This window comes from Macrobrachium nipponense, chromosome 3 (assembly GCF_015104395.2).
Source record: "Macrobrachium nipponense isolate FS-2020 chromosome 3, ASM1510439v2, whole genome shotgun sequence".
NCBI classification, from domain to species: domain Eukaryota; kingdom Metazoa; phylum Arthropoda; class Malacostraca; order Decapoda; family Palaemonidae; genus Macrobrachium; species Macrobrachium nipponense.
In genome coordinates, this window is record NC_087202.1 from 143367776 (window position 1) to 143378867 (window position 11092).

An 11092-nucleotide genomic window follows, 5' to 3' on the forward strand; every position below is an offset into this window, starting at 1 on the left:
TATTATATTGCCTATATATATATATATATATATTATATATATTATATATATTCTATGTATATATTAAAAAAAAATACATATATATAATCTATATATTAATAATGTATATATATACATATTTTAGGGCTGTTGCCTTGTATAATAAGGCACCCTATGAGGTAATGTTAGACTTGCGATAATCTTACGCTAAGTCGGTTGGTATTGCACTTCCATATTCATTGAAGTGTCTTGGTGTTTGTAGATCACTTACGAAGTCGGTATTATCTTCTTGGTTATAACGACGATGTGTTAAACTCATGATGATTCGGCAATGATGTGAGGATCTAGTAGAAACCACGAAGTACAAAAATACTTATATTCTCTGAATTTACATGGTGAAGATCGAGTAGGATTGTACAAGTCTTCTGATGACGATAGCTTGATCGCTTCTGCCAATGATGATGGCTAATTCTATTCGCTCTACATGATAAAGCTTAGGTAAAGAGGTACAGGTCTTCTCATGACGATAGCTAACTCTATTCTCTGTTCTACATCTCGGTTACAAGTCATAAAAGAGCAGACAGTAGCTCGAACATATGAACATACAATCAGATGACATAGTTACATACGAACACACAATCAGATGACATAATTACTAATCATGTAGGCCGCTTGAGCTATAGGTCACGGTGTTTGTCTCAAGCAGGAAGCTTGGACTAAAGTTATAAACAATTGAATGACTACAGGTGACGGCATGTTATCTTAGCCTACCTTTTGTTGTATAACGTCATCTTTACCGTCCTCTGGTCTGATCACATTCCTGCAAGCAATCTGGTTGACCTCTTTAGTTTTAGTCTTTTATATATATGGACTAACATTCCATATTTTTTTTATTATGTACACAAACTTACACACACACACACACACAACACAACACACACATATATAATATAATTATATATATATATATATATATATATATATATATATATATATATATTATAAAATAAAATAAAATAAACTACCGAGGCTAGGGGCTGAAATTTTGGCATGTTTGATGACTGGAGGGTGGATGATCAGCGTACCAATCTTGCATCACCCTCTAGCCCCAGCAGTTCTTAACGATTTGAGGGCGGAGAGAAATAATGCAGACGGACAGACAAAGTCATCTCAATAGTTTTCTTTCGCAGAAAACTAAAGAGTTATTACAGTCCGAGACAAAAGAAACACTAACGCAATACCTTTTGTAAACAAAGATGGAGCAAAATTCGAATCAACGAGGGGGAATGAATTCTTTGGAAACGAGAGCCTCATCGTCCCTTCTGGACAACTGGGATTCTTTTAGAGGTAGTTCAGAACGGCCATATTTTGCTCAGAAATTCGTGTAAGGGTTTTTGTTGATGCCATTTTTTGGCGAGGTCGCTCGGGGAACAATTCACACCCAATAGTTTTTTTAGTTGCTTTCGTTGTTTCTATTATCAAATACCATCGAATAAATGTTAAAAAAAATGTTGAAGTGTATTCATAATGACCTCTCGAACTTGCTTAACCAGAATCATAAAAATGCAGTTACGTTAATTGAATGCGATCTATAATAATAGGTCATAACCATTGCTCAGTTCTCATGAAAGTGGGTTTGGGGAGAATTAATAGAAGACTCTATTAATTGATCCTATTAATCCTTGCTTTGGGTCTTCCAACTTCCTGGTGCACACAGGAGCTTAGGTCAGAAGTCAGTCGACGAATTTTAGTGGCTCCAGTTGACCGATCCATAGAAATATATGCTGATATTGTCGTTATTCAAGCAGTTAATTTATCAATGAATTACGCATGAATCTACCAGAATGAGTGTAAGTTATAAATAAGGGAGGTTATTATTTTTTATGCATTTGGAGGGTAGCCACTATCTTTTATGAAAATCTAAATTCAAGCAAGTTATATGGAAAAAAAGGATATCAGGGAATGGGATCCCGTAGAAAAAACTGAAAGAGGAACAGATCTAGGAAACCTAAATTTGGACTAAACTAACAAGAGCTTGACATGAGAGTTGTGTCTGCAACAAAATATCTCTCGGGATTGATGAGATGCAACACGAACACTGAATGAGACACAGTATGTCAATGCCATTGCGTTCTTTACACTTCCGCTTCACTGAGACATTAAAGAAGCATTGCAGGATACTTTATAATTTAATATCCTATATATCCTCCACGACTCTTATAACCATCTGTACACACAAAGGAGGAAATGAATGCTGTCAAGGTTTTGGAATTAAAAGCAAAGACGATGGCAATGAAGATCGTTCTCCTTTTCCTGCCGAGTATGGGTAGTAATCGTCTCTCTCTCTCTCTCTCTCTCTCTCTCTCTCTCTCTCTCTCTCAAAAGCCCCATAAAAGCTCCTTTCTTCCAACAAACAAAGGGAAAGTTTTCTTCCAAAAAAATTTTGTTAACAAGTTAAGAAAAAACTACTTTAAAAATACAATATCTACTGTACAGGGATGCCATCAACTAACACTGGTACTACAGCAGAGTCTCTACGGGTTTGCTCAATGTGGAACACCAGTTGAGCAAGGACTATGCCGTGATTTACATAATTTTCTTCTGGATCCTCATTCATCTTCATGTCTCTGGCTTTGTTGTACAGGGTGGCTAGACATTTGATATAGTACTTGGCCTCTTGTGCTATAAGATCTCCACATAGTTTAGCCAAAAGTGGTTTGTCCTCTAACTGTAGGTCACATTTCCAGACACAGGCATCAAGCTCAAAGGTAGAAGCCTCATGCAGAGCCTCCTCACCTGCCTGTCTGTCACAAAAGAAACACTTGTTAACTGAAGGTTGCGTTGATCTACACCTTAATGGGTGGACTTCCTTGGGACATCTGCAATGTTGCTCACAGGAGGGTTTCTGCTTCTGGGCTCGAAACAGTTGGGTTTTGTTGTACTTGTGTCTACATGAATCATGCCACTAGGCTCTGTGGTCAGTGGATGTTGCTCATAGGCCCTCACCATCATCCAGTTTGGAGACATTTCTAGTCTTTAGCAGATATCTGACCTTGCTGAAGGCGAAGAGATTGTCTGCAAGAGTCTAGTACCCAGAACAACTGGTGATACGCTTTGATTCAGCTGGACAGTGTAGCATCTCGGAGGTGTACTTCTGACAAAGCATACACTGATCTCAATCTGTCAGACATGGGAGATGTGTACCAGATAAACATGGCTTTTGGGGTCTAACATCATAAAAAGTGTAGCCATTGTCAGTCAGCGAGAATACAGCTACGATACAGCCGTCAGACTAAACCACCACCGTGACCTGAAAGCAGAATTAAGATGTGCACCATGTCTAACCTCTAATACACAATATATATGTCTCACTGGTGGCCACTTTTTAAATGGTTGCCACATCTACCATAGGGCAAATATGAGATGTCCCCAGAAATATTCCTGAGGGTATGTCCTAACTGTGTGCCAAATGCCATGCTTTTATCATCAAACCCACAATTCTGTCAAAATATGTAACTTTATCTGTTGTACCTATACTTTTATGCTTTTAAACAACAGGTTTTTACCTGGAAACTTAGGTATTACAGTTGTTTATTTTACAGTTAGATAGCAAAGTAAACTCATTTCCAATATCATTTAATTAACATAATTTATTGTCGTTAATGTCATTATTATCATTGACAGACCTTGAACAAACAATAGGTTTCATTCGAAAGCCAAGTAACAACCATCTATGTTGGCTATAAAATACTTTCCTGAGGTTTTTTCTTACATTGAAATATGGTAATTCTTGTTCACGTTTCAATTTATTTTCTACATTACGATAGATAATACTAATTTTGATTCAATATCTTTCTATGACCTTCTCTACTAGATCTAACATTCAAGGTCCTTTGGGGAAAAAGTTAATGCTAAGCGTCTTATTTTTTAGTAGTAGGTTTAACTCGGACCGGGCTCTTTCCAGAAAACCTCACACAGGACTTATGGCTCTCTTCGTCAATGTTATGTGAAACCGCTTAATAACTGGACTCCATTTTGCGGAATCAATGGTTACTGACTCTTTTCCATAAGACAACTGCAATATAAAGACTTTATTGGTCCTTCCGAAATAAGACTCATTAAGAATGACTAGCATAACACAGGATTTAATTTAGAGGCTGAAATGCCTTATCCGCCATCTTCGATCAAAAAAACAAGCTCATTAAAAAGTCGTAAGCTTTTACAAGTTTCATCTGAGAAGAGAATAAAAAAATTCGTGATTTAAGATCTGGAAGGTGAAATTCTTTTCCTCTTCGTTCTGCCAAAACGAAATGAAAGGAAACTTTTAATAACCCGCATGCTTACGTTTACGTTTATGTATGGGTCTGCTAGCGAGTTTCATTGATATATATTTACATTATATATATATATATATAATATATATATATATATATATATATATATATATAATATATATATATATATATACATCTATCACATTACCGTGATTCATATACATACATCGAGCTACAATGTTCTTTAATATCTAATTCGCTCTACCTCGGAATTAATATATTTCATATATGCTTAACCGGAGGGGAATTTTTTTTACACGATAATAGATTGGCTGGTCCCAGGCGCAAACCTAAGAAGCCATACAATCCAGAACGTCATGGAAGCTTTTACCCCACCACTGACGCTCTGGATTTGTATGGCTTCTTAGGTTCGCGCCTGGGACCAGGCAAATCTATTATCGTGTAAAAAAAAATTCCCCTCCGGTTAAGCATATATGAAAATATATTAATTCCGAGGTAGAGCGAATTAGATATTAAAGGACATTGTAGCTCGATGTATATATCCATAATATATATATATATATATATATATATATATATATATATATATATATATATATATGTGTGTGTGTGTGTGTGTGTGTGTGTGTGTGTGTGTGTATATATATATATAGATATATATTATATATATATATATATATATATATATATTATATATATATATATATATATATGGATATATATACATCGAGCTACAATGTCCTTTAACATCTAATTCGCTCTACTCGGAATTAATATAGTTTTCATATATGCTTAACCGGAGGGGAATTTTTTTTACACGATAATAGATTTGCCTGGTCCCGGCGCGAACCTAAGAAGCCATACAAAGAAATCCAGAGCGTCAGTGGTGGGGTAAAAGCTTCCGCTGACGTTCTGGATTTGTATGGCTTCTTAGGTTCGTGCCTGGGACCAGGCAAATCTATTATCGTGTAAAAAAATTCCCCTCCGTTAAACATATATGAAAATATATTAATTCCGAGGTAGAGCGAATTAGATATTAAAGAACATTGTAGCTCGATGTATGTATATGAATCACGTAATGTAATATGACTATATATATATATATATATATATATATATATATATATATATATATATATATACATATATATATATATATATATATATATATATATATATATATATATATATATATATCTATATATATGTGTGTACGAAAGAAATTCTGTACAAATCCAAAAATGAATAAGAGATGACATAAAAAATTGGCAATTACGCGTGAGTAATAGAATGAATAATCTTAGAAGGTCAAACGAATTATAATATGATAAGTTGTTCACTTGATGGTTGATTCCTTATCTAGTACGATATATATATATATATATATATATATATATATATATATATATATATAATATATATATATATATATATATATATATATATATATATATATATATATATATATATATATATATATATATATATATTATATATATATATATATATATATATATATATCGTACCTAGATAAGGAATCAACCATCAAGTGGAACAACTTATCATATTATAATTCGTTTGACCTTCTAAGATTATTCATTCTATTACTCACGCGTAATTGCCAATTTTTATGTCACCTCTTATTCATTTTTGGATTTGTACAGAATTTCTTTCGTGTTTTAAGATTACCTACTCGGTTCATTAGAATCTCTCCCTCTCTCTCTCTCTCTCTCTCTCTTAAGGTGTGTTCCAAGTAACACTGGGGAAAGAAGTAAAACGTATATTGATTTTTCTCCCTTTACATAGTTAATTGGTTGTCCTTTATTTTTGGAGTCTCTTTTGTGCCTTCACATCGAAGAGCTGGAGATCAAGGCTGATAACAGAAAATATTATTACGGTATTATTATTATCATAGTGTAATAAAAATTCACAGTTATAGTAAAGTTTATCACTACGTAAAGTAAACGAAGTCTTTCGAACGCCCGAACGGTGTTCCTCATCAGTGTTAGCGCTGAATGCCGATTGAGAGAGAGAGAGAGAGAAGTTTTCTTATAAAGAACTTTTAAAGAAAGGCGCTAGAGCTTCGGAGCAGAGCGGACGTGTATTGGGCTGCCCCCGTTTTCTGGTGTTTTTGGCCTTGCCTTTGGCTACACTATAGAAGATGTATGGAAGAGACAACTTAAATGCTTTTGCCCCTTTGGGCAAACTTAAAGGAAAGGATTCGATTGGATTACATTTTTCTGTGCACCCGACATATGACCTTGCCTATGAAGTAATTTTTATGCATCTAGGTGTGAAAGAAGAAGACCTATCCGGCTTTCAGCTAATGCTCAACAATAGGGTGATTATAAAATTCGATGATCATACGCTGTTTGAAATGGTGGTGAAGGAACATGAGGACAAATCTATTAATATTGGTGAAGGTAAGACTGTAAGAGTTATTAACTTGAGTAGTGATTACACATATGTTTCCATAAGATATGAACCGTTTGTAATGGATGATGATTCGCTCCATCGGTGTCCTAAGTCGTTACGGGAAGGTACACTCTGTACCAAGGTATATGGATACGTCAACTGAAAGTCAGTGGAATATTAATATGGAAAAGGTTGTCGAGATGAAACTTACGAGAGAAGTCTTATCACGAGAGAAGAGGAAAGAAACGAAGATACAAATCAACGACAACGTACCGAAAAAGAAGAAGTTGTGATTTTTTCTTTTCTTCATGGCTTTACTAATTGCAACGTTAAATGTCAATGCTTAAACGATGTAAATAAACAGATGAAGGTGGGGGCATCACTCATGGCGCAGTATAAGATAGACATTTTATTGATACAGGAACATAACGTGAGAGACCTACGAGTCTTAAACTATTTAAGTAATTGTTGTAATATTGTATTGAACTCGACGGTTTGTTTTAAAGGAGGGGACTATTTTCTGTAATTTCTAGAAAGAAGGATATAGTGGTTTTGCCAACAGACAGAGATTGTAACGGGCAGATACTGGGTATTAGGGTAAGATTTAATGGTTGCATTATCCCGATTGTAAATGTATATGCCCCTACAGGTTCAGGGAGGACTAGAGAGAGAGAAGAGTTTTTTGGGAATGACCTCACCTTTTTTCTGAGACACAACCTTGATTCCCTGGTATTAGATGGCGATTTCAATTGTGTGACATGTCTCAGGGACTGTAGCAAGGGATGATAGATATTTGGTGTCCAAAGCTCTTGGTACTCTGGTTCACAATTTAGCGTTAAAGGATAATTATAATTTTTCTAGAGGTATCCTGGAATATACGTATGTTAAAGAAAATTATTTGTCTCGTATAGATAGAATCTACACTGTTAATTTGTTCCGTCACATTACGAGAGCACAAACAATCCCTATTAGTTTTTCAGATCACAATATGGTCCTCTTGAGTATAAAGGTTATTGACTTAAAAACATCAACAGATTATTGGAAATCAAATGTAAAAATTTTAGATTCTGATAATATAGAAGAGCAATTTCAAGACTTGTGGAAACGGATACAATCTTATAAATGTAAGTTTCCTGATATGTTGGAATGGTGGGATTGGGCAAAGTTACGATGTAAAGATTGTTTTGTTAAATTATCCAAGAAGATTTTACAGGAAAAATATGGTTTACTGAACCTATTACATTGGTGGTTACAACAATTAAATCATGTTCATTATAGAACGGGGGATAAGTACGACATGATCCAAACACTGAAAAAGAGAATTTGTGACCTACAGAATGAGTTTTTGGAGGGTGTGAAGGCTAGGATAAAAACTGATGAGATGTTGAATGGTGAAAGAGTTTCTTCCTATCTGCTTGGCAAAGAGAAAACTTAAAATGGAAGACGGGACGACTGTTGAGGGGACGAATGCAATTTCTGTGCGAATTAGGGAATATTTTGAGAACATGTTTCGTTTGGTTGAAGGTGACCGACAATGTATGAGCTTTTTTCTCGACAAGTGTGGACCAGCGCTGAATGGTCAAAGCCTACAAGCTTTATCTACTGAGATTCAGTCAAAGTAGGTGTGGAATGCTATGAAAAAAATGTGTAATTGGAAAACTCCTGGGTACGATGGTCTCCCTATTGAATTTTACAAGAAATTTTGGAATATTATAAAACAGGATTTTATAACTGTATTAAATTATGTATGTGATGTAAAGCGAATGTCCAAGAGTCAGTATGTATGTGTAATTAAACTACATGCAAAACAAGGTGACCTTGCTCTAACAGAAAATTGGAGACCCATAACTTTGTTAAATACTGATTATAAGATTTTTGCCAAGGTTTTAAAAAACAGGTTTGAGTCTATATTAGAAGACATAATTTCCCCTGAGCAATACTGTGCAGTCAAAGGGAGATCGATTGTTTAGTGTAACAATACCATACGAGACATCATGTTTTATGCAAATGAAAATAAAGTAGATGCTGCCATCTTGAGTCTCGATTGGTCAAAAGCTTTTTGGTTTTGTATATGAGGTGTTAGCAAAATTTGGTGTTCCGACAGAGTTTATTGATTTAATAAAAATATTATATTTAGTACAATGAGTAAGTTGTGTATGTATTAATGGCTGTCTAAGCAGTTCCTTTCCTGTCAAGAGGTCGGTGAGGCAAGGCTGTCCTTTGTCTATGTTGCTATTCTGTATTTTTCAGGAACCTTTCTATAGGGCAATTCAAGAAAGTAACGATATAATTGGTATTAGTCTTCCAAATCAGACAGTCGTGAAAGTACAAGGGTTTGCTGACGATTCTTACGTATTTGTGTCAACAACCAATTCGATAACAGCTTGTTCCAAGCTCATTCAGCACTTTGAAGTCGCGACAGGTGCTAGACTTAACAAAAAAAAAAAAAAAAAAAAAAAAAAAACTACAATGATGGGTTTGGGCAACTGGATTAACAGGCAGGATTGGCCTTTGGAGTGGATACGGGTTGTTAATAGTATGGTTATTTTTTGGTATTATCTTTTGTAGTAACTTTGATTTGATGCACGAGGAAAACTGGTCTGTTATCGCGAATAAGATTGAAACTGCCGTAAATATGAGTATGAGGAAATTGTCAATTTTCCAAAAGAGTGTAATTGTAAATTCTTTGATCTTAATAAAAGTATGGTATATGGCCCATACGTTACCCCCAGTAAAGAAATATATTGGCAAGATTAATGCAGGTATCTTTCGGTACATCTGGAAGGGGATGTACAATCCAATAAAAAGGGCTACGTTGTGTTTACGTAGAAGTGAAGGGGGTTTGGGAATATTTGATGTGTACTATCAAACTCAAGCTATCTTCAGTTGCACTGTATTAAAGGATGTGTTAAGTGGATTTGGTTTGAGTGTGTATTATTGTAAACTTATATTTAGTTATTTGTTGTCATTAAGAGATAAATATGACGTAACTTATGTGACACCGTCGTTCTATTCGAGTGCCATTGAGGTAATAAGGAAAATGCATAGGCTTAAAAACTTTCCGTATGTTACATGCAAGGCAGCTTATTATTATCTCAAATTGTCTTTAAAACCAAGCATTGAGAGTGATTACCCGCTACTAGATTGGGTATTGATTTGGAAACGTATTAATGTTCCATTTAAAGGTACTTTAGAGAGGGAATTTATATACAAATACATGCACGGGATTTTGGCAACAAACCACGGACTGAAGATTTTAAACATTAAAAGCTCAGATTTATGTGATAACTGCAGTGAAACAGAATTTATATTGCTTATTTTTTTTTATTTTTGCAACCAAATTAAGCCAATTTTGTTGTATTTTCAAAGAGTGTTGGTTGAGATTTGAGATATGAGCCCGGATAACTTTATAAAGATTTTAATGTTTAATTTCCACTGTAAATTGAAACGAGATGATAATAGTGCGTTAGATTTATTGACAGGTTACTTGTATGCAATGTGTGTGGGTAAAGTGAAAAAGATGTCGCTGTCTGATTTGATAATGTATCTTAAGGGTAAACTTAATTATGATAGATGGGTTTTGCGGAATACATATAAAAAGAACTTTGGAAAGGTTTTCTCAAGGAAATATATAGAATATGTTTTTTTAGAAAAGGCTGCCTCAATTTTGTACAATGCTGTTCCCCTTAACACTTACGGTCCGTTAGCTCGAATTCTGTTCAAGAAGGGTATTAATTATTGTATGTGACTCGGTTGAAGACTACTGTTGAAAAACGAGAGGAAATTATTGTACGCTGAATGTTTATACAATTTTTTGTATGCAAAAAAAAAGTGCTATTTAATTTATTAAGTGCTGTATATGAAAAATAAAATTAATATTGCTCCTTAACATATGTAATAAAAATGTATTGTACATTAGATATTTTAAATAAAAGAAAAAAAAAACCTACGTAAAGTAAACGAAGTCTTTCCAACACCCGAACAGTGTTCCTCATCAGTGTTAGCTCTGAATGCCAATTGAGAGAGAGGGTAGTTTTCTTCTAAAGAGCTTTTAAAGAATGGGGGCCGGGGCTGGGTTATTCCAAATTCAACAGGCAGTGGAGATTTTCTCTCTCTCCCTTTTCTATAACCCTATCGGCTCCATGCAACGCCATCTTGAATTGACAATTCAAGATGGCGTTGCTCCATGGCGATCTAGGCGTTGTCCCCCACGTGCCAAATGTACTTCTCTCGAGTTTTTAAAGGCCTACCCTTCCCAATTACCCCTTTTAATCCGTAGTCTGTCAAGAAGGTCTAACCTCCTTGGCGTTAGTTAATGTCTCCTGGGAGCAGTATACCTCTGGGTGTTCCCTATTGCCACGACACTCTCGAAAATGTTTCCATTCTTCCAGGCCTCTGTTATT